Here is a 25573-nt window from a genome sequence, read left to right as displayed (position 1 = left end):
TGTCACATTCAGGGTCAGGGGAATGAGGCCCATTATTGTTACTGTTTTTGGCATATCAAATATGCCACAGATAACTTTCTTTTGTTTTATAATCTTTATGTTTTATTTTATTTAAAATTTTTTAAAATTTTATTGAATCACCGTGAGATAGTTACAAGCTTTCATGTTTGGGTTACAATCTCATAATGATCAAACACCCATCCCTCCACCAGTGCACATTCCCCACCAACAATATCCTGGGTATACCCCCCCATTTCCCACCCTCCCCCTGCCTCTAAGGCAGACAATATTCCCCATACTCTCTCTCTACTTTTGGACATTATAGTTTGCAACACAGACACTGAAAGGTCATCATGTTTGGTCCATTGTCTACTTTCGGCATGCATCTCCCATCCAAACTGGTTCCTCCAGTCATCATTTTCTTCATGATCCCTTCTCTATTCCATCTGCCTTCTCTCCTCCGCTCATGAAGCAGTCTTCCTGCTATGGGGTAATCCTGCTGGCCCTTGTATCTACTGTCCTTGGGTGAAAGCCTTATGTGATGCTACCCTACACTCACAAATGAGTGCAGTCCCTCTATGTCTGTTCCTCTCTTTCTGACTCATTTCACTTAGCATGATACTCTCCATGTTTGTCCATTTATAAGCAAATTTCATGACTTCATCTCTCCTAACAACTGCATAGTATTCCATTGTGTAGGTGTACCAAAATTTCTTTAACCAGTCATGTGTTTTAGGGCACTTGGGTTGTTTTCATATTTTGGCTATGGTGAACAGTGCTGCAATGAATATATAGGTACAGATGTCATTTCTACTGTGCTCTTTTGAATCCTCGAGATATATTTCCAGAAGTGGTATTGCGAGGTCATATGGAAGCTCAATTTCTAGTTTTTGAAGGACTGTCCATATTGTTTTCCAGAAAGGCTGGACCAGTCGGCATTCCCACCAACAGTGAAGGAGCGTCCCTTTTTCCCCACATCCACGCCAGCAGTGGTTGCTTTTGTTTTTCTGAATGTGTGCCAGTCTCTGTGGTGTGAGATGATATCTCCTTGTTTTGATTTGCATCTCCCTGATGACTAGCAATGTGGAGCATGTTTTCATGTGCCTTTTGGCCATTTGTATTTCTTTTTTGAGGAAACTTCTGTTCATTTCTTCTCCCCATTTTTTGATGGGGTTGGAGGTTTTTTCTTATACAATTCTAAAAGTATCTTGTATATCCTGGATATTAATCCCTTATCAGATGGGTATTGGGTAAATATTCTTTCCCATTCTGTGGGCTCTTTCTGTATTTTGGTCACTGTTTCTTTTGAAGTGCAGAAGCTTCTTAGTTTGATGTAGTCCCATTTGTTTATGTTTGCTTCCACTTGCATGGTCAGTGCTGTTTAAAGATGCTTTTAGGATGCTTAGGATGCTGTTTAAAGGATGCTTAAAGATGCTTTAGCTTCAATGTTATGGAGAGTTCTGCCTATGTTTCCTTCTATGAACTTTATAGATTCATGTCTGATATTGAGGTCTTTAGTCCACTTTGATCCGACTTTTGTGCCTGGCATTAGACAGAGGTCAAAATTCATTTTTTAGCAGGTAGCTATCCAGTTTTCCCAGCACCACTTGTTGAAGAGGCTTTCCTTGTTCCACTTTGCATTTCTTGCTCCTTTTCCAAAGATTAAGTGGCCATATATTTGGGGGTCTGTGAACAGGATATTCAACTCTGTTTCATTGGTCTGCAGGTTTTTCTCCCAATACCATGCTGTTTTAATTACTACTGCTTTGTAGTAGAGTTTGAAGCTGGGGAAGGACGCCACCCATCTTCTTTTTTCCAAGGATTGCTTTGGCTATTCGTGAGGGTTTATTGTTCCATATGAATTTCAGGAGTGTTTTGTCTATTTCTTTGAAAAATGTCATGGGTATCCTGATAGCGACTGCATTGAATTTGTATAGTGCTTTGGGCAGTATTGCCATTTTGATAATGTTAATTCTCCCTATCCATGAGCAGGGGATGTGTTTCCATTTCCTAGTGTCCTCCTTTATTTCTTGAAGTAGCATTTTGTAATTTTCCTTGTATAGGTCCTTCACCTTTTTGGTTAAGCTGATTCCAAGGTACTTGATTTTCTGAGGTACTATTGTGAATGGGATTGTTTTTTTAATGTCTCTTTCTTCTCTTTCATTATTTGTATATAAGAAAGCCATGGACTTTTGGGTGTTTATTTTGTAGCCTGCCATTTTTCTATATCGACTTATTGTTTCTAGGAGCTTTTCTGTAGTCTTTAGGGTTTTCCAAGTATTGTATTATATCATCTGCAAATAGTGATAACTTGATCTCTTCCTTTTCTATCTGTATGCCCTTGATATCTTTTTCTTGTCTAACTGCTATGGCCAGGACTTCCAGTACTATATTGAATAGGAGTTTGCCACAGAAAACTTTCCAGGCTCTTGCCAGGCTCATTTATAAAATAAAAATGAAAATAATAGTATAGATCCCTGGATTATTAAAAAGATTTAACTAACTACATTGCTGTAGGACTGGAGCAATAGCACAGCGGGTAGTGTGTTTACCTTGCATGCGGCCGACCCAGGTTCGATTCCTCCATCCCTTTTGGAGAGTCCAGCAAGCTACCGAGAGTATTCCACCCACAGGGCAGAGCCTGGCAAGCTGCCCGTGGCGTATTTGATATACCAAATACAGCAACAAGTCTCACAATGGAGACGAGCAAATCGATGAACAACAGGATGACAGTGCTACAATGCTACATTGCTGTAGGACATTTTCTAATGCATGGATTTGCTCAAATGAAAGTTAACTTTTATAGATATCTATATGGTCTTCTTTCCTTAAGTCAGTTGCATTACTAATGAGCAGAGTCTGGATGTTTCAAAAATTTTTTATTATATCCCACACACCAGAGAGATAAAGCACAGTAACAGAATTACAAATAGTCAAATGCAGCAGGATCTGAGAATCTGTCTATAGGACTGTTTACTTTGGCAGTGAGAGTCTTGAACACAGGATCCAGAGACCACGGTGGAGGAAATCAGGTATCTGATGGAGGGTATGGAATTAGAATGCAGTATACATGAAAGCCTAGCACTGACAGTGTTGGGAACCAGATGACTCAAATAAAAAAAATTAAATACATTTGTTATATAGTAGGCTAATTTGGACACACCATGTTCCTTTACCTTCTTGACAAGAATATATAACATTTAGGATTAGAATCTTCGCAGAGGCCCTAAACTTATTGCCATCTAGGGTATTGCTGGTCCTAGTTTAAGCAGTGGAATTTTCTTGGGCAAAACTAGAGAAAGCCTATGTTTGTACTGCAAGAAGATGCTCCTAGAGAAGAAACTGTTTGCCAGAGGCATAGAATCTGCATATAGGGGCCAAAGAAGTACAGTGAATGGGGTGCTTACCTTACATGTGGCTGATCCAGGTTTATTCCCCATATATGGCCCCCTGAGCCCTACAGAAGTGATCCCTGAGCACTAAACTAGGAGTAAGCCCTGAGCACAGTCAAGTATTGCCAAGCTACCCCCCCCCCCGCCCCAATCTGCAGTAGGACTAGAGAGATAAAGCAGGGAGTAAAGTGCATGCCTTCCATGTGGTTGACCCTGGTTTGTTACTCCACAACATAGCATATGGTACTCCAGCACTATCAGGAATCCTTGAGCACAGAGTCAGGAGTAAGCCCTGAGCACCACTGGGTAGTGGTGTCGCACTGCTCCTGTGTGTGACAAAATCAAACTACCACCACCAAAAAAAAAAAAAAATGACTGCATATAATATGAATGGTACACCAGTTCCCTTGGAGCTAAAAAATTGCTAACAACTGGCCCCAAGCTGGCATCTCAATGATTGTCCTATGCATAGATAGTATTTCAGCCCCTGAAGATAATGGGGATTCAGAGAGGTTGAGTAATTGGCTCCCTGGCACACAGTGAGCACCCGGGTGTCTAACCATAGTTGGACATGTTCATTCTTTTGAGGAAAACAAAAGTTGTTACCTGCAGCAGCCCCCAAATTGTGCAGGGAATGTCACACTAAGGGCAAGGAGAAGGGACAAAAAAAAATTAATTTTCTTGGAGGTCATAACAAACCCCACTTGTTCCAGAAACAAAGCCAGAGTTGGTGGACACTGCAAGGGCAGTCTTGTGGGGGCTCTCAGAAGTTGTGCTTCCCAACAACATGAGCCTTTGAGAGTTCCCTCTCCTCTACCCTCTGACTTTGTTTGTAACTAGGAAATGAAATAGTTTTGGTTTGCAAGCTGTCGCCAGGGAGTGGAGCAAGACTTTGTGTAATAAACAAGAACAGATGCCAGAGTCCCTAGTGAGCCTGTCCAAGGCCAGACAGCCAAGGAAACCTGGCCTGGTGACAGCAAGGTCCAGTCAGCAAGGCCAGTGGTCACCAAGCAGCAGCCCCGGGGGAGGACAGCCAGGTGGGCGCCCTCAGACTCTTTTGGAAGAGTCCCGCCCCATATTGTGTAGGCTCTTAAAAGCCTGCAGTCTGGGTGTTTCCGGAACAAAGGCAAAGAGTGTGAGTGTGCCTGTATGTGTGCATGTGCATTTTCCTAGAGAAATGGTCCCCGCCTCTTTTCCAAGAGTCTGAGACTCTCTGGGGAGAAAACACGCTCAGAAGCAGCGCAGACTCTGATCTTCCAGAAAAGAACACCATGCTCACCACTTTTTATTTCTGGATCTACTGAGCGCAGGCTGTCAGCCCACTCTCCTCTCATAAATCCCCAAGGCACTTAAGAGCGACCATGGCGGGGGTGGAGGTGGGGGCTGGGGGACAGTAGACAGTACTCAACCCCCTTTTTTTAAAAAAAAAAAAAAATCTAAACCTAATCCTCCTTAAACCTTGCCTGACTCAAATTACCAGGAACTCTGCCAGTGGGAAATGATAGGATGTTGATTCAGTTCAGGCCTTAGGCCTCTGGTCCTGTGTGCAACAAAATCAAAGGGGCATGTTTCAGCCACCACCTGCTGATAAACGGGTAAACAAAGGGCCAGTCAAGAAAGAGGCGTGCCAGTGTTGCAGGACAATGCCTTTCTGTAGCTCCCAGATGAACGAAGGCTCCAGCTCCTAAGGAACAGGCCTGGGCCAAGCACAAAAGCTGTGCCAAGTAGTTCAGGAGCCTGGGAACAGCTGTTCCTACTGTGTCCTTTGCCCCCTGCTGCCCCCTTTAACTACAATAGAGGGCCCTTGGTGCCCCCCCTTGAGAGAAACTGGACAAGTTACTGTTTGTGAACCAGTTAGGTTTGTGCTCAGAGTGTTTCCCAATTAGTCCGAGGGAAGCCTCAGCTCTGTGAGGGTAACAGGAAGCTCCAGTACCAGGCCTGACCCCCATTTGAGTAGAGTGACCATTTTGATTTTGTTTTCTATCTGCGGGAATGGCCTAAAATCGATTGGAAGGGAGTTCTGTTGGCAAAAAAGCAACGTTTGGAAAATCTTTTCTAAGATCAGATTTGGCACCCACTGTATCTGAGAGGGGCCTAAATACTTTGAAGATTCTAGAGATCTAACAAGCTGGGTTTGTGTCAGTTTTCTCTGCTTTTCTCATCTGAATGGTTGTTTCCTGAGAACTCCACATATGGGTTTGAATCTACATCGGAGAGCTAACATTTATTCAGAATTTCTGTGCTTGGTGCTCAGGCTGGGCTGTATTTCCTCCCAGGGCTTTACCTCTGGGGCCCTATTGTAGCTCTCTGGTTGGAAAATCACTCTTCTTAGCTGTCTGGTGAGGACAGTGAAGCAGAAACACAACAACCACTGCAACAACAAAAACATCTGCAACAGCTGCTTACCTCAGTGCATCCAGCGATTATAAATGACAGACTACAATTGGAACCCAGATAGTCACTCAGACTTCTGATTCAGTATCTAAAGCCACTGTTAATGTTTACTGAGCTAGAGAGTTTTAGATGTGTGCATGTGTGTGTATAAATCAGATGTAAATCATTTTCACAACCTAAAAATAAATATGCTCAATAGAGAAAGTCTACAAGAAGAGGAAGAAAAAAAATTTCACTCATTATTACACCATTCCCAGACCACCAACTGTTAATATTGGTCATATTTCCTTCTAGTCTGTTTTTATGCATAATTTTTAGTTCTCATTTATAACTGTTGTGATTATCTATGGATATTTTATCTGGCTTGTCACTAATAATGATTTTTTGAATAACACTTCAAATTCTTTATCATTTTTTTACAGGCCAAATCATAGACTCTTAGATGCAGTAATTGAGTTTAACAAAAATTTATTGAGTATATAATATGTCCTAGACCCTACTAAGCCCTAAGAATACCTTTTTTTAACCTCTAGAAACTAGAAGTCTAGTGTTGGGCAAAGAAAGTAAACAGATAACTAAATTTAATATCTAATGTTACTGAATGCAACATTATGTTCCAGACATCATTCTCACAAATAAATTCACTGAATTCTCATTACAGCCTTCCACACAGATAATCACTCTACTCTTGTTGTTGTTTCTTGAGTTGAGCCACACCCCGAAGTGCTTAGGGCTTAATCCTGGCTCTGTGCTCAGGGATCACTCCTGGTGGGCGTGGGGAACATATGTGATGAGGATCTAACTCCAGGCAGCTGCGTGTAAGGCAAGCACTCTACGTGCTGTACTATCACTCTTGCCACATTTTTAATAGCTATTGAGACCAGAACATATTTGGCTAACAAGATGGCATTTTAGTGATGTAGATATAATAATGCTATTTTTATTACTTTTTGTTCCCCTAAGCAAATATTAGGATTTGCTAATATCCACAAATTCTAATCCCTAATATTTGTGAATATTATTCCACATGGAAATCATCCAGAGGCCAAACACACTGTTCCTATTCACATGAAGAAAGGGGCTTCACAGATGTTATGAATCTTGTGATTGTTATGAATCTTGAGAAGGGAAGATGATCCTGTGTTATCTGTCTAGGTCTTATGTCAGGATATAGTTCTTATAAAAGGGAATAGGGTCAAAGGAAATGACTGTAATAAGATTTATATTGTTGGGGGAGGGAGACTAAGAGGAAAGGAAGGAGAGAGAGGGGGAGGGAAGAAGAGAGACAGAAATGTGAAGAAACACTGAGGAAGAGCCCAAAAACCAAGGTACATAGGAGAACCCTAGAAGCTAAAAAGTTAAAAACAAACGAATTCTTCCCCTGGAGAGTCCAGAAGGCATCAGTCCTGACAACACTTTTCTTTATAATAGAACTTTATAGCCTCTGGAGATACTGTAAATTTGTGTGTGTGTGTGTGTGTGTGTGTGTGTGTGTGTGTGTGTAAAGGGGGGGCAGTGGGGACAAGAGGGCTGGACAGTTGTTTTTCTATTGGGGACACGGATTTGGTACCACAGTGCTCAGGGATCACTCCTGGAAGTGCGAGAGAGGGCCATCGCTAAGGACTAAACCCAGCTCAATCACATGCAAGGCAAGTACCTTCAACCCATGTACTATTTCTATAGCCTCCACTAACTTAGTGGTTTTAAATGACACAAATTTTGGACCAGAGAGGTAATATGGCAGGTAGGGCATTTGCCTTGAATGCTGCTGAACTGACTTTGAACCCTAGTACCCCGTTTGGTCCCCTGAGCCCCAACAGGAGTGATCCTGGAGTGCAGAGTCAGCAGTAAGCTCTGAGTATAGCTGGTGTGGTCCAATCCCCCACCCCAAATAAATTACGTGTATCATTTGTCGTCCCGTTGCTCATCAATTTGCCTGAGCGGGCACCAATAGCATTTCCATTTGTCCCTGTCGCATGCTAGTGTAGCCCAAGGATGTAGCTACACCCCAAATAAATAATCCAGTAAATTTGTTACTGCAGCAATAGGAAACTAATACATTAGAATTCAAGCCAAGGTACTTAATTCTCGAGCTATCACTTTTTATTGCTGTCAGATCTGTTGGGGGATGGAAATAGCTATACACAGGTTGCTGTGACAGACCCCAAAGAAAGGACACTTAGCACTAGGGACAGAAATAATATAACAGTAACAGGAGGATTATAACCTGATTCTTTTCTGTAGTTTATTTTTAAGGATTTATCCCTGACTCTGTACTGGGAACATATGTGTTGCTAGAGAGCAAAATGGGTCAGCCGTGTGAAAGACAAACAAATTAATCCCTATACTATCTCTCCAGCCCTCACAACTTGATTCTGTAAAACTGGGCAGGAATAAAAAGTCCAGGAAGAAAGGAAAAGAAATTGAATTCATGTAGAAAGATATCTCATTTATTCTAACATACGCAATTTCTACATATTCTAACATATAATCCTTCCCTATTTCTAAGCTCCTTGTGGCATATTCGTATACCAAAACCAGTAACAATGATGGGCCTCGTTCCCCTGACCCTAAAAGAGCCTCAAATTCGGCACCATTGGGAAGGACGAGTAAAGAGAGGCTGCTAGAATCTCAGGGCCAGGACGAATGGAGGTGTTACTGAGACCACTCGAGAAAATCGATGATCAACGGGATGATGAGGAATATACATTGATATTTAAGATCAATATACAGATAATATATTACCATAGTTATCTCTGGGGAGCAAATATATATTGAAATGAGATTCTTACTTTTAATTTTATTTTAGTTGGGGGCTTTTGGGGAGAAGGGACCCATAACCCACAGTTCTTAGGGGGTACTTACTCCTGGCTTGGTCCTCCTGGGGGTACTCCCTAGCCATGTGGGAGCTCCTGGATCAGTCCTTCTGGGGGTAATTCCTACACCATGTGGGTCAGGTATCAAATCCAGGCCTCCTTCAGGGAAAGTGTGCACTCAGCCAGCCCTCACCAGGCCCCTCATTTTTAAGTTATACATTTAAACACAATTTTTAAAATGTCATTAGATACCTATATGGTGTTGGATTTTATTTGAAAAATAAATGTGTATAAAAATATACTATTTTTTTAAGTTGGAGAAAATATGAATCACCTGATGGAGATATTTCTGCATTAAAGCTGTGTGTTCCCATTGGATGATTTTCTCATTAAAAAAAAAGTCTGTCATTAGATTGAATAGCAATGGCATCACTTAGCATATCAAAATAAACCATATGAGGAAAGAAGGGCTAATGATTCTGAGTAGTTGTCCACACATATATAAAGGACATTTCAGTTGATTAGCTTGACAAGCTACCTGTGGCGTATTCGATATGCCAAACACAGTAACAAGTCTCACAATGGAGACGTTACTGGTGCTTGCTCGAGCAAATAGATGAACAACGGGACGACAGTGCTACAGTTGCTATAAGGTTACTGAAGCAAAGTGCCACTGTCTGGATGGCTCAAAAAACAGAAATATATATCTCAAAGTTCCAGAGTCCAGGATAAAGCTGTTTATCTAGCTAATTTCTTCTGAGGCCTCTCTCTCTCTCTTTCTCTCTCTCTCCCTCTCTTTCTCTCTCTCTTTTTCTCTCATTGACCTGTAGAATGTCTCTTTCTATCATCACCTGGTCGTTCCTCCATGGATATCTGTGTCCTCACCTTTCCTTGTAAGAACATTAAATAAATTGGATTAGAATGTACACTTATGACCTCATTTTGACTTTATCTCTTTGGAAACCCCATTTTTATAGTGATTAATTTTTTTAATTTTTACAATTTAATTAAAGAACTGTGATTTACAACATTATTGATAGTTGAGTTTTGGGCATATAATATTTCAATACTGGTGGTGGGATTGGTGATGAAATGTGGTGATTAAATTTTTTTAAGTAAGTTATACAAAAACTTAGAATGTGGGGGATGAAAGGGATTCTTTTTTTTCAAATAACTGTGTTTTTTTTTTATTGAATCACCATGTGGAAAGTCACAAAGCTTTCAGGTTTAAGTCTCAGTTATACAATGCTTGAAACACCCATCCCTTCACCAGTGCACATATTCCACCACCAAGAATCACAGTAAACCTCCCCCACAACCCCCACACCCCCAAACCCCCACCTCGCCTTTGTAGCTAAAAAATTTCACTTTACTTACTCTTTACTTTGATTATATTCAATATTTCAACAAAAAACTCCATTTTTTAAGGAAGATACATATTCTGAATTATTGCAGCTGAGAACTTCAAAATATGAATTGGGTGTGGGGTATAACTCAACAAAATGCATGAAAATTGAAAGCACTAGAGAAACAAATCAATACCAATGAAGAGAATTTCTGTTCTTTGTGAGAAGACTTTGTAATATTTGTTGTTGCTTCTGGATCAGATCCAGATGTGCTCAGGCCTTACTCCTGGCTCAGAGATCACTCCAGAAGGCTCTAGAACTACCTATGGATCCAGGGAAAGATCCTGTGTCATCCACACACAGAGCAAGTGCACTACCCACTGTACTACCAGTCCCTGTAATATTTTAATATTGCATATATTACATTAATTTTATATTTTGTATATAATTACGTTTACATAAATTTATGTTAATATAAACTAAATAAATATATGTTTAAGTGTATGTTTATATATTACCTGCATTTATGTATTATACTTAAAATCTTTGGAATATATCTAGCATATATAAAATTTTCCTAACTGATTACAAATAAATTAAGACTTTATGAGTTTAAATCATAGTCTGGTTCCCTCTCCATATTGCCCACTTTTAATTTAAAGAGAAAAGTTATGAAAATGAAATTAATAGCCCTGTGCTTCTGACCTGAACTTGGCCTTTTAAAAAGTGTTGTTACATATGCATAGGTTAAGTATGCCACAGAAATGAAAGAAACAAATATTATAATTACAAAATAAGAGACAGTATAAAGGTCACTTTCAGTCCTAGAGTAGGTGCTCCGTTAGTCAGTCATTCAATCAATATTTTTATATGTTCTGGTACAAGGCATGACAGCAAGTGCTTCAGAGAACTGCAGAATTAAACACACAGAAATACTATCTTCAAAGTCTCCAGTATTTCTCTCCCAAAAAAACAAAACCATCACCTACCACTGCCCCCACCTCTCCCCAGGGTAGTTAGTTTTGTGGAGGACAAATTAGAAGAAACAGAGTCTATAAAACCTTCAGATCAAAAGTAGAATCATAATCAGAACTATTCGACCAAAGGAGATAATGGTCTTTAGTTCTTGCCACTGAGCAACATGGAGTTACATTTTCAAGCATAATTGTTTTGTGCCGGGTACTCGTATTAAATAGCATTACAAAAGTAGGTTGGGGTTAGTTGTGAACTACCAACTCCAAAAATAGAAGGAAGAACCTAAATTGTACTCTCAAGATGTGCCTACTATAGGAACAGGCAAGGGGGGTGTTTGTGAGGGAAGGGGGCAAGAGGGTAACTAGAGACATTGGTGGTGGGAAGTACACACTGGTGAAGCAATGGGTGTTGGGACATTGTATGACTGAAAGTCAACAGTTTTGTAACTGTGTATCTCATGGTGATTCAATTAAAAAAATAATTTAACAAAATAATTTATATATATGGGGCTGGAGCGATGATAGCACAGCATGTAGGGCATTTGCCTTGCATGCGGCCAACTCGGGCTCGATTCCCAGCATCCCATATGGTCTCCTGAGCACTGTCAGGTGTGACCCAAAAAGCAAATAAATAAATAAATAAATAAATAAATAAATAAATAAATAAAGGATGTATATATGGGAGGAGGGAGGGCAGGAGAGCCAGTACAATGATGTGGTTCAAGTAATAGAGCACATACCTTGCATGTTCCCTAAAAGTTTATGCCCCACCCAACCACACTGGGTTTATCCTTGGTGGTTCCTGAGTGCTCAGCTACAGAATTTTGAGACGGGCCCATAAAAAAAGAAAGAAAGAAAGAAAGAAAGAAAGAAAGAAAGAAAGAAAGAAAGAAAGAAAGAAAGAAAGAAAGAAAGAAAGAAAGAAAGAAAGAAAGAAAAAATGAAAGATGTATTTTAAACCATGCATATCCACATATTAAAGGGGATTTTCCTTATTTCAAATATTTAAATGTCCGGCCCATTTGTGTTAATTGTAAGCACATTCTATTGACAGCAGCCCTATAAACTGTTGAAGTGGTCAGGCTGGAATGTAATTCATGTTAAGGACCAGTTCCCTATGTCCCCAGCTTCAGGTTCCACAAACACCATTCTACCTCCTGCTGCTATGAGCTGGACTACTTTAGATAACTCTAATTAGTGGAGATATATGGACTTTGTCCTTCTCTGGCTGGTTTATCTCATTTAGCAGAATGTTCTTCAGTTTTATCCATCTTAATTACATAGATTTGTGTAGGATAACATAGCCTCAGGTAGTTTAGGTTTATTGGGTTACTCCCATTACAGTGCTCCCATTCCTCTTTGTTTATTTGTAGCTTCTTTCTTAGTGTTCTGTTGACTTGTAAACATTGCTTTTCTCTTCTCCTTTAGTTCTTTGCATAGTTTATTCAGAGCCATGTACTTTTTGTATGGACACAGGAAGACTTAGCAAATGCTATGCTTTTGTAACCTTATGTCATTTGACTCTACATGATATTTTCCTCCTGGGCATCTGTTCTCTCAACCTAAGCCTCAGCTGCCCTTACTTCCTAGCACTCCCAAAAGCAGGGTCCCAATGAGGAACGAGATGGACCCAGGGCAAGCGGTGAGTTGTGTGCTACCCTGGCATCGAGATGGGCCTGGCCAAAGTGCCTAATGCTTAACTATAAGTTAAGAGCTTGATCATGGACAAATGTTTTCATGATCCAAACAGTGATAACTAGATTTGGACCCTGCTAGGGTGAGGAATGATTAATCTGGCCTGAGTGCTGTTGTCTGAGCCTGTGACAAGATGTTGCCATGAGAGCTGCCTTGCAAGCCTCAATGTATCTCTTGCTATGTCCATACAAAAATAACTAGTATTAAGATGTTAAGTGTTTGGACTAAAGAAAGGAAAAAAAACCTTAAGAGTCAGGAAGGGCTTTGGAATGCCCTGCCCTCAGGAAGGGCTTTCTTATGTTGATTTTGCTACCTGGCTAGGTGTAGTCTAGAGGGCAAGGTGGGAGAGACAAGTAGGAGGAGAGACTAGAGAAGGAGAGAGGCTGAGTTGATACAGAGAGAGGTCGGAGCTGGGAGTGTGGGAGATGAGAAAGATGGAAGATTAAATAAACGGTAACTAATCAGCAACCAGCTTGGTCCTTGTTCTTCCTTCACCTGTCCTTGACCACCGGCCATCCTGATCCAGTCCACACACTGCGATTCCAGAGCACCGAACGCGGGTGGTGAGACAGAGCTGCCTGGAGAGCCGCGAGTGCACATGCCCCTCGGCGAGCTTTAGTTTTTTACAGATTTGGAATCCCCTACCCTAATTTTTTAATATATATAGCCATTTAAATATATCTAGTCATTTGTTTATATATAGTCATATATATTACTACCTTCCATGAAGTCATACACACACACACACACACACACACACACACACACACACACATTGCCTTTCAAAGACCTAGCCTCTCTCTTTAGGTTGTTTCTTTTCTTAAAATTTTATTTTTAACTTATTATAGTTAAGTTAATGCATTTACAGTTCTGCTGACTTTTTGTGGTCTTGGAGTACACAATGACCTCACTTGATCACCACCTAAGTGCCTTAACCAATGGACCGAGCCACCTCCAGTCCAACTACTCTCCCCTGAAGCTGCTAGTTTCAGTTGGTACCCAGAGTTTGTCAACTACTACTATCTACACCCTCTTAAAGTTTATTTCGAATTAGACTAGAGATTGATTTATATTTACTCCCTGGGATAAAACTAAACAGAATGATAGAACAGGAAATGTTTTTAAAATGATGCCCCTAAATTACATTGATCGTGACTATAAAAAGCTAGGAATTCTTGAAATAAGTAAAGAATAATAAATATAAAGACTTGTTTGTGGGATGTATGTTTGGACCCTTATTCCCCTTATTCTAACTTTTTTGGTTTTTCAGGGGAGAAATATCAGTAGTGTTCAGAGGCTACTCCTGGCTTTGTACTCAGGAGTGACCCTTTGGTAAAACCAGGAATTTAAACCAGGGCCCTGGCTGTTTTGATTCTTAAAGCTTTACTGAGTTCCACAACCTCTCTTGAGGAAATATCAGAGAATGTGCCTTTAAACAGATTCACGTAGAAGTTCCTCCCCATGCCAATGCCTGAGAACACTACAACCAGCATTTCTAATCTCAGTTTTAATTCATCAGGGAGAGGTTGTCTCCTTCTTGGAAAAATCACCATCTTAATAACCACTATCGAGAGAGCTTATTAATTAAAGAGGGCACAGACTCAACTTTCTTTGGTTGGCAATCATTGCAAGGTAATTCCTGCCATTTTCTCTCCCCCAAGGAGCAATTTAGAAGCAAATGCCTTACTATTAACTTAGCCAATGAAAAGAAAAGAAAACTAACAACAAACAAAAATTGGTTTTGGTTTGAAGAATTGGTTGCTTAAATGGTGCATCATGAAGGCTGAGAAAAAAACCAAAAACAATCCATTTCTGAACTGCCTGGCCAGCCTATCAGGGAACAATTCTTTGGTGTGGTTATCTTAAGTTCTAAGAATTTTATCTCAAAGGTTTAATAAGTTACACATTAAACTGTTAGGATTCTAGATAACTCAAAAAAATTGCATCATTAACCACTGGTCCTAGAATTTTTTTTTTAAACCTCAAGAGATAGAATTTTATAACAGGAAAATTCATATGTGTAACACTGTCAAAAATATGGGTGATTACAAAAAGGTAAGTGTGTGTACAGACCAGCACGTCTTCTACTGTTTGATTTTTGTGCCCCTTATATTCTAAAGCTGGAATCTGCAAGCTCTTTTAGTAAAAGTTCAGTGAATAAACATTTTAGGTTCTTCAGTTTTGTGGTCTCTGTTCTACTGCCAATTATAGTACAAAAGCAGCCAGCCATAGACAATTTGTAAATAAATTAGTGTGGCTGTATTTCAATAAAACTTCGGTTACAAACCCTGAAATTTGAGTTTTACATTTCAATTTCAATTTATTTTATTTTAATTAATTCTTTTACTCTTTGGGCCACACCTAGCAGTGCTCAGACACTACTTCTAGCTTTGTGCTTAAGGGACTTTCTTCTGGCAATGCACAGGAAACCACACAGTTCTGAGGATATAATCTAGGTTTTCTGCAAGCCAAGCATGTACTCAGCCTAGTCAACTTTTTCTAGGGTTGTAGAATAATTTTTGTATGCCACAAATTCTTCAGTATCCCCCCAAATTCATATATTTACTCAAAATATAAAACAATTATTCAGTTCAGAAACTAGAATTTTGAAGCAATTTGAAGATACTGGGTCAAGAATGGAAGAGTGAAGTTGAAAGATCAAGTCTGGCATCACTGAGTAGGTTGGAGGAAGGCCTCTACAAAGATGTCTGCCTTTTCTAAGGCTGGAGCCTCTGACTGTTTCCTTATTTGGAGAAGGATCTTCACAGATGTAATTAAGTTAAGGATTTTGGGATGAGATCATCTGGGATTACTCACATAGGCCTTAAATCTAATGACAAGTGTCCTTTATGAGACAGAGAGGAAAGGACACAGAGCAGAGAGGGTGACATGAGGAGAAGCAGCTAGTGGAATAACCACTGCCAACAAAGATGCCCACAGCCACTAAACCTGGAAGAGGCGAGTTGGATTCTCCCTAAGATAGTTAGTGTGATTTTTTTCACTTCTGGACTCCAGAAATGTGAGAGAAAACATTTCTATTGCTTTAAATTGACCCAGTTAGTGCTAAATGCTATGGCAAATCTGGCAGCTAATCTAGCACTCATCAGCCAACCTCAATTGTTTAATAAAGAAATATCTTAGGGGGCTGGAGCGATAGCACAGCGGGTAGGGCATTTGCCTTGCACACCGCTGACCCGGGTTCGATTCTCAGCATCCCATATGATCCCCCGAGCACTGCTAGGAGTAATTCCTGAGTGAAGAGCCAGGAGTGACCCCTGAGCATTGCTGGGTGTGACCCAAAAAGCAAAAAAAAAAAAAAGAAAAGAAAAATATCTTAGACTTTTTTAGCACTTACTATGTCTGACTTGCAGAATTTTATTAAACTTTCATATGATCTTATGACTTGGGTATTATTCTTTTGTATGTGTGGCAACAAGGATCAAACTCAGGACTTCCCATATGCAAAGCAAGCACTCTACTGCTGAGCCATATCGCCGGCTGAAATTGATACTATAATTATTTTATTTTTTTATTTTTTGTAGGAGGCCACACCTGGTGGTGTTGTCACTGTAGTAACCCTTTAAAAAATTTTTTTTGGGGGGTGGACTGGAGAGTAGTCGAGAGGTTGGGCACTTGCCTTGTACACGGCCAACATAGTGTTTAGACCCTGGCCACCCATATGAACATGACCAGGAGTGATCTTTGAGAGCAGAACTAGGAGTAACCCCCTGAGCAGATGCAGATCCAGGTATGATCTGGAGATCCAGGTATGACCCAAACATCAAAAACAAACAAAAATTTTCTAACTTTGCTTTTTTTTTTTACCCTTTAAAAAATAATTTTTATTGAGATACTAGGATTTATAATACTGTTACTTCTCATTCATGCATCATTCCAATAAACCCATCACCTCCTGCCTCTCTCCACCCATGCCCTCCCTGTCAGTCCCTCTCCCCCACCATATAAGCTCAATTCTATAGACAAAGTCTCCATTTGCAGTAACTTACTATGTTTTGCTTTATCCCACATATGAGAGAGAACTTTAAAAATTTTTTATTGTGAGAAAATGTTTTATTGTGGAAGTGGTATTTATCCCCACACGTATACAGATGAATAAAGCTAAACCAAAATCCCACAAAATTGTAAATCAATGATAAATTGATAAAATTATTTTCAAAAGAAATTTTTTAAAATAGCATGAGTAATTCTATGCTTATACATTTATTTTTTTCAATAAGTAGATACTTGCTACAAATAAAAAATTTATTATCTTGTTTGTTTGTTTTTGTGTCACACCTAGGGTTACTCCTGGCTCTGCACTCAGGAATTACTACCGGAAGTGCTTGGGGGACAATATAGGGATGCCAGGAATTGAACCTAGTTCAGGCACTTGCAAGGCAAACGTCCTACCCATTGCACTATCATTTTGACTTCTTTAATATAAAATTTATTAAGAGGAGAAGAATTAAGAATTTTTTTATTTTATGATTTTTAATATATTTTATTTTCTTATGGTAATTCACAGTAGTTCATTACAGATAATATTTAAACACCTACCCAACCAGCAATCATCTTCCCACCACAATAAGAAGGAAGTATGGGAAGGTTGATGTATTTCATTCTGGGGCCATTTAAGCCAGTATGTACAAGCCCGTATGTAGCAAGCAAGTATGCTAAAACCAAACACAGGTGTGCTACTTTAGGTACATCAGTGGGCTAGAGGATAAGAGGTCGGGAGCTTTATTTTATAGTCTCTGGATCATGGCTGTTGATGAGATTACATGGCCAATGGGTGTGGGTGTGACTGCCAAGCTACTGGAAAATGGGGGGCCTGGGTGGAGGAGGCCCAGTCCCTATCCAAGCAGGCTTGTAGATCTCAGCCACGGATCCCACATACCTGGGTTCCTCTGTTGGTTCCTTCATGGGTGAGGCTCATCTAAGCATATGGAAAGTGACCTTGAGCATGGCTGTGGCTGGGTTCTGGAGGTTTTCGGCTGCCTCGGGGTTCTGTTTGGGGTGGGGAGAGAAACTCATCCCACCCCCCTCTGAGGTGCCCCGTTGAAGACAGCCTGGCGCAGGGGCAGGAGATTCTGCCGAATTAGGAAAATTTTAAGGAAACATCTGAATAGGCCTGTAAAAGTATACAAGTGTGTTTTATTCTTAAAATGGAATCACTTGGGGGCTGGCATGATAGCACAGCAGGTAGGCATTTGCCTTGCATGTGGCTGAGCACATTCGATTCGCAGACTCCCATATGGTCCCCTGAGCACCGCCATGGGTAATTCCTGAGTGCAAAGCCAGGAATGACCCCTGTGAATTGCTGGGTGTGACCCCCCCACTAAAAAAAAAGCAAAATGGAGTCACTTGTATCACTTGTCATCCCAATGCTCATCGATTTGCTCGAGCAGGTGCCAGTAACACCTCCATTCGTCCCTGTCATGTGATAGTGTGGCCCAATGGCATCTGCTTGCTCCAGGAACATGAAGAGCATCAAACCATTTGTTCAGGGTCTTGACGTAGAAGTCTGACCGTCTCGTAGGTGGGCAGCCAGGCATTCTTTTGGTGTCCTGTGGGAGCCAGTCCAGTTACCACGTCCCATGGTAACAGCTCTAGTCCAGAGTTAGGTATGCCAAAAACAGTAGCAAAATTGGGCCTCATTTCCATGTCCCTGGAAGAGCCCCCAATAGGCCAGCATTGAGAATGCTTAAAATGGAATATTGGTAGAAAATATTATATAGACATAGTACTTAAGTATCTTCATTAATAACTAAAAACTGTAATACAAAATCTGCATAGATATTTTAAAAATCACCTGAATAGACAGAACACACAATATAAATGAAACATTCATTATTGAAAATGATAAAATCCTTTAGCAAGCTTAGAATAAATAGACCTTCCTTAATCTGGTAGGGGACAACCATAAGCACCATGAATGAAAGCTATACTCAGTTGCAAAGTGCTAAGAAGTTTTTTCAAAAAAAGATTCTTGAACACTTTTAACAAAACTGGTTTCAAGATTACAAATTCCATAAGCTCTTGCTTATACAGGAAGCTCAGTATTGCTTATTCAATATGAATGTGTTCATTTCATTTGGAATTATTTTTTAATCCTCCATTCTCCTCTGGCTTGTAAAATCTCATTTGATAGATGTCCTGTGACTCTTACAGACTTTCCTTTGCATGTAAGTGCCTTTTTGATCTTGCTAATTTCAACTTTTTGTCTCTGTCTTCGGTTTTTGTCAGTCGATCATATTATGTCTTAGAGTTTTTGTATTTGTTTTCACTGGGTTTCTTGGATCTGGATGCCTGTACTCCTCAACTATGTGAAATACTTACCTTGATTTATTTAGTGGTTCTTCATTGCATTTTTTTTTTTGGCTTTTTGGGTCACAGTTGGTGATGCTCAGGGGTTACTCCTGGCTCTACACTCAGGAATTACTCCTGGCAGTGCTCAGGGGACCATATGGCATGCTGGGAATTGAACCTTGGTCAGCTGCATGCAAGGCAAAGGCCCAAACCCTGTGCTATTGCTCCAGCCCCTTGTCTCCTAATCTTTAAAGGAAAGAACAATTCGGGGCTGGAGGAATAGCACAGCGGGTAGGGCGTTTGCCTTGCACGCGGCTGACCCGGGTTCGATTCCCAGCATTCCATATGGTCCCCTGAGCATCGCCAGGGGTGATTCCTGAGTGCAGAGCCAGGAGTAACCCCTGTGCATCGCCAGGTGTGACCCAAAAAGCAAAAAAAAAAAAAAAAAAAAAAAAAGGAAAGAACAATTCTAAGAACAATTTTAAGAAGTAAGGTTTTCATGAAAATGTTTCTCTGAGTAGTTCTATCTGAATGCATTTAACAATGCTGGCTTCTAGTTTCCATTAAGGAAAATAAATAAAAGGAAACAACTTAAACAAACTGGGAAGATGCCAGCAGTGAAAACTTTGAGCAAGTTGCTGAGTGAATCATGGAGAGCATGTTCCTGACTGCCATTGGGACTATTCACAGAAAAGGCTCATGGACCAAATATTAATGATACAAAGAGACCCACAGATAGGACCCACAGATAGGACCCCCCATGGAATGCCCTGCACAGTGTTTGAAAGCATGAGTACTTTTGTGTTTAAGTTTTAACATCCAGGTATTTCTGCTTATAGGCTGAGTGACTTGGACAAATTAACCTTCTTGAGTCTTAAATGTCTTATTACCTACTTCATAGAGAATATATTCCTGCAAAATGTGGCCCATGCAAGCATGTGGATTGCCTCAACATGAGATTTTAGCTCACAATTTGAAAGCCTTGACAGGAGTGAAGGTTGTGACTCTCTTTCGTGACATCCACTACTTCATAACACTCCTTGTCTCAGTGGTTACTCCCTTACTAGCTATAGCTTTGCCACTTCTGACTTTGGAGGAACTATTTGAAGGTCCAAAAAAATAAGTTGGAAAGAATAAAAACAAATGCCCAAAACTTACACAATTTTTTTTAAAGAAATGATTATGGGTCAGGAAAGGTATACAAGGTTAACTTACATGCCTTTCGGGGAATCCTGGGTACTTTATATGGTCCCCAAATAGTTTTAGAGACACTATTGAGAACTGGGAATAAGCCCTGAACACCACTGACTGTGGCCCAAACACATCCCCACCTCCAACACACACAATACAGAAATTAAAAATCATCTAGAGGGGTTTGGGAAATGCCTCTGACGCTGTGGCACTTGCCTTGCATGTATGAGATCAATCCCCAGTGCCACTTGCATGGCCAATTATGGTCCTGGCAGCTCTGTGGTCTGTGATCCTGGCTCTGTGATTGATTTCTGGCTGTACTGCAGGTAGATTTGCAAGAGCATTACAACCAGCTGTGTGTGTGAATGCCAGCTATCACAACCCCATCAACAGAGGGAAGGGAAGGGAGAAAAGGGTAACAAAACAGCTTTAGTAACATAGGATTTTGAAAAAATTATCAATTAAAAGATGCTTCCAGAGATTTTACATCTAAATCAGTATCTTTTGCACTATATTCTAATGTAACTGATTCAGATTATTTCTTAGCTCCATTAAAAGAAAATCTAGTTAGGCACATTTTCATTACTTTCCATTACTCTTCTTCCCCTAGTCCTGCTGCTTTCTAGAGCATTCATTATCTCAAGATAACTTTGCTGATTATTAAGGCATTATTATTCCATTCCTTTGATTGAGGCCTCTTCATTACTCAAATCACTCCTTTGTCTCAATGATGCCTCACTGGTAAGAACATGAATTTTTCCCCATGCACATATAAACCAGTGCCCATATTCCTAACATTTGAATATGGAGAAACCAGAATGTGCAATGGCATAAGGAAAAGGCAGTACATTGCTCTATCAGAGTAAAATTCATTTTTCTAATAACATTTAGCATGTCATGACCCCAGTTTCAACAGCATTTTATATCTACAGATAGTTTAAGTATGAATACACATACTTTTTTTGTGGGGGGATGGGGGAGTGTCACACCTTGCGGTGCTCAGGTCTTAATCCTAGCTCTGCATTCAGGAATCATACCTGGCAGCTCAGGGTACCATATAAGGTGCCAGGGGTTGAATTTGGGTCACTCTTGGCAGTGTTCAAGGGACCAAACATGATGACCTCTCAGTGTTTGTGTTGCAAGCTATAATGCCCAAATGTAGAGAGAAAGAGTATAGGGAATATTGTCTGCCATGGAGGCAGGGGGAGGGTGGGAAAGGGGGGTATACCGGAGATACTGGTGGTGGAGAATGTGCACTGGTGGAGGGATGGGTGTTTGATCATTGTGTGACTGTAACCCAAACATGAAAGCTTGTAACTATCTCACAGTGATTCAATAAAAGTAAAAAAAAAAAAGTTGAACACCCAATTGGAGAGAGAGAACAAAAGGGAATACCCTGCCACAGTGGCAGGGTGGGGTGGGGGGAGATGGGATTGGGGAGGGTGGGAGGGATGCTGGGTTTACTGGTGGTGGAGAATGGGCACTGGTGAAGGGATGGGTTCTCAAACATTGTATGAGGGAAACACGAGCACGAAAATGTATAAATCTGTAACTGTACCCTCACGGTGATTCACTAATTAAAAAATAAATTAATTTAAAAAAATGTTGAAGATCACATCTGGGTTGACCATGTGCAAGACCACTCTACCCACTGTACTACTGCTCTGGCCCAAGGTTTCTCCTTTTTCTCAAGGAAAAAACAAGGCCCTATTCATCAACTAAAACAGTTAATTCCAAAATTTAATATTTTTAGTATTTATTTATTATTTATTTAGTATTTATTCTCTGCAAAAATGGCAAGAAATACTATGGTAAGTTTGTTATGTTTATTGGATAACTGCTAATAGCCCTGTTTTTTTATTTATGACAGGACACATACACAGTCAAATCATCATTAATTAAAATGTGCAAGGCACTCACAGAAGCATAAGCAAAATGTAATGAAGAGAGCAGTCTCACCTTGGCATTGTGGAATTTGGTTAGCTTAAACAGGAACATTCTCTATCTGGAAATCAGAAAGAAGGTTTTTGTTTGTTTGTTTTTTAAACACTTAAGAGTTAGAAAATACAAAGCTACTGATTTTTCACAAGGTCTTTTACAATCTTCTCTGAGGGCTAACTTTATGACAGAATGGAAGATTATCCTTGCCCATCTGTCACTGAAACCATCTCCATTCTATATGCAAGTGTCAGAGCTGAGAAAAATTAAAGAAAACTAAAAGACTCCAATATACTGGGAGATGTTTTCCTACAAGTTTATTTCTAATTTGTCTCCATCAGAAGGGTTTTTAAGATTGGGCCATTTAACAGACTATTCGCAGACAGCTGATAGGAAGAGTAGGAACCAGGGATTGGAGATAGTTGGAAAAAGAAGGTGTTGTTCCATGATGATGGATGGGAAAACAAGGCAAGGAAGAACTGTAAGCCCTGAAATGGAGACTAATGAAACTAAAAGCACAGAAAGCCAGGACAGGGAAGAACAATTGATTTCACTGCTGCTGGAGGGAGTATTCTGTGTCCATCAGGAAATTCGAACAACCCTCTCCAGAGAAATTCAGCACAGGAAAGGGTGCTCTTGAGAAAGCCAGATGCGAAAAGCTCCTCATGTATTAGGAACTCAGCTTTGAGGGAAAGAACACTTGTCAGTGAAACAAACCATTACATTGATTTATAAAGTCTCCGAAGGTTATCGCATGTCTGGACATCTGTAGAAATAAAAGACAATTTTACTAAGAGGAAAGAAAGCTTTCTATCAATAAACAGATCATTTTTGTTAGGAACTCAAACTTACTGCTCAATTTTAAATTAAGGATTTGGTTCCCTTTCCCCATCCCTTCTCATTGTATGAACAGAGAGTAGAGAACCCTCATCCACCACCCCCTTTTCAGAGAGTGGAAAATTCAGTCTTCATGATGAAGGGGAGGTTCATATTACAATTTTTCTAGTTCTGTTAAGTTCCTTCTCCAGAAGTTCATTTGTGGGTATGTTTATATATATATACATATATATATATATATACATATACATCACTTGTATCACTTGTCATCCCATTGATCTTCGATTTGCTCGAGCGGGTGCCAGTAACATCTCCATTTGTCCCTGTCGAGAGCTAGTGCAGCCCAATGATATCTGCTTGCTCCAAGAACAGGAAGAGCCTCAAGGGCGTGGTTGGGCCGGAACCTGTGGCCAGCCTCGCGGGTCGGCGTGGAGTGGGAGTGATGTCCGCTTGGCGCGAGGCTGTACCCGCCAAGTCAGTGCCCTATAAAGGATAACAGTTCCCAGTATACCGTCCCTCACGATGACTCCTTGAGTGGCTCCTCGTCCACCTCTTCCTGTGAACAAGTGGTTGACTTCCCTGCATCTTTACAAAAATCTGCTGGTTGAAGATGAGGAAACTCAAGTCTGCTGGTGCAGACCGCATGGATGGGTCAGGTGGTATATCACCCAAAGGAAAAAGAAAAGCCAAGTAGGAAGAAGATGAAGACTATCTAGAATTTCCTCAGAAGAAGCATAAGCTTTATGGGAGGAAGCAACGGCCTACAACTCAGTCTAATCCCAAATCCCAGACTCGTCGTATTCGGAAAGAACCACCAGTTTACGCCACAGGCAGTGTGGAAGAGCAGTGGTACTTAGAGATCATGGAGAAAGGCAGTGTCTCCTGTCCTACCTGCCAGACGGTAGGGAGGAAGACCATAGAGGGCCTGAAGAAACATATGGAAAACTGCAAACAGGAAATGTTTACTTGCCATCACTGTGAAAAACAACTTCACTCACTGGCAGGGATGAAGTACCACGTCATGGCAAACCATAATAGTTTGCCTATTTTGAAGGCTGGAGGGGATGCATTCAATGAACCAAGTGAGAGGGAGAGGCTGCGCACCGTTCTCAAGAGACTGGGGAAACTCCCGTGGACACGTGAGAGTTGCATCATGGGCTATCTGTACCATGTCAAAAAAATGTGGAAAAGAGGCTGCTGAGCTGGAGAAGCTGACTCTGATGTGTCATCACCATTGTGGCAAGGTGTATCCATTAAAGGCTGGACTTGCGTATCACTTGAGGTCAGAGCACGGGCCTATCTTCTTTCTAGATTCAGGGCAGCCAGAGGGCTTTAACAGACATGAGCCTGCAGTCACCGAGTGGGGGCCGAGTTCGGAGGCGTTCTGCCAAGATACCAGTTTCACCTGCAAGAGCTGGCCTCTGCTGAGCTGGCCAAGGAGTGGCCTAAGAGGAAGCTGCTTCGCGATCTCGTACCGGATGATCGGAAGTTGAAATACGCATGTCCTGGACTACCCACCTTCAGTGAAGAAGTGCTTCACAAGTGGAAGTTAGAGATCAAGAAGTACCATCACATTCAGTGTCCCAACCAGGGTTGTGAGGCTGTCTACAGTAGTATATCTGGCCTTAAAGCTCACCTGGGCTCTTGTACATTGGGAAACTTTGTGGCCGGAAAATACAGATGTCTTCTATGTGAGAAAGAGTTTGTTTCAGAGAGCAGGGTGAAATACCACATCAACTCTGCCCATGCCGAAGACTGGTTCGTAGTAAACCCAACAACCACCAAAAGCTTTGAAAAGCTGATGAAGATAAAGCAGCAGCGGGAGGAGGAAGAGAGGAGGCACCAGCAGCATCAGGGCCGGCGGTCGCTGAGACGGCGGCAGCTGAGCCAGGAACTGCCCGAGTTGGAGCTGAGTGTGCCCGGAGAGGAGGAGAGGAGTGAGGAGGGACTGCCCGTGCCCACTGACGCCTCCACAGAGCCAGAGCCCGGGACAGAGAAGGAGAAGAGGAGGAGTGACAAGGCACCGCCCGAGGCCGCTGCCTCCCCGGAGCCAGAGCCCAAGGCCGTGCCGGCCCCAGTGCAGAAAGTGAAGGCCTCAAAGACTAATCACAGATGAGGGAGGAAGTAGCAGATGCTGGCAACACACTCCCTGGGGAGGGGGGGCTGCCGGGAGGACCAAGGCACAGGCTGAGTCCAGAAATGTCCCTTGGCAGCTGTCGGTGGGCCCTGGCTGCCCTACCCCTTCCTCTGGTGTATACATCACAGTTATCCCTCCCTGGTGTTCACTCCCCCCACCCCTTTTGCATGGTCCTCCTGCTGTTCCTTGTGTTTTCCGTCTTGCCCAGAAAACTCCTCCCGTCTTACAGGCCAACTGTAGGCCCTTTTGTCCTGTTCAAGCCTGAGAAAGCTGTTGGGTTGTGTCCTTTCCTTATGGGGTGTAGATTGCGTTTAGCAGCCACTCTGTCATCTAGCTGATAAGTGAACTCCAAATGAAATTTTTTAAAAAACTACATGGACTTTTCATTTTGTGTTTGCGACATGAGAAGCCTGCAAATTAGAATCATCACTAGTGATGAGGTTACTTGGAATCCGTGGGAAGTAAATTTTGGGGACTCTGATGTTCTTTCTCCCTTTGGCTTTAGGATGGAAAGTAAGATAATGAAGTTTGGATGAAAAAGCGA

At 41.2% G+C, this 25573-nt stretch overlaps 1 pseudogene; it reads left to right on the top strand.

Moving 5' to 3' along the window:
- Positions 1-4305: 4305 nt before the first annotated feature.
- Positions 4306-25020, top strand: LOC101538646 (zinc finger protein 512-like; annotated as a pseudogene).
- Positions 25021-25573: the final 553 nt, after the last annotated feature.

Source organism: Sorex araneus, chromosome 1, assembly GCF_027595985.1.
Source record: "Sorex araneus isolate mSorAra2 chromosome 1, mSorAra2.pri, whole genome shotgun sequence".
Lineage (NCBI taxonomy): Eukaryota > Metazoa > Chordata > Mammalia > Eulipotyphla > Soricidae > Sorex > Sorex araneus.
The sequence above is the reverse complement of the archived record's forward strand: the minus strand, read 5'-3'. Positions and strand labels throughout refer to the sequence as shown.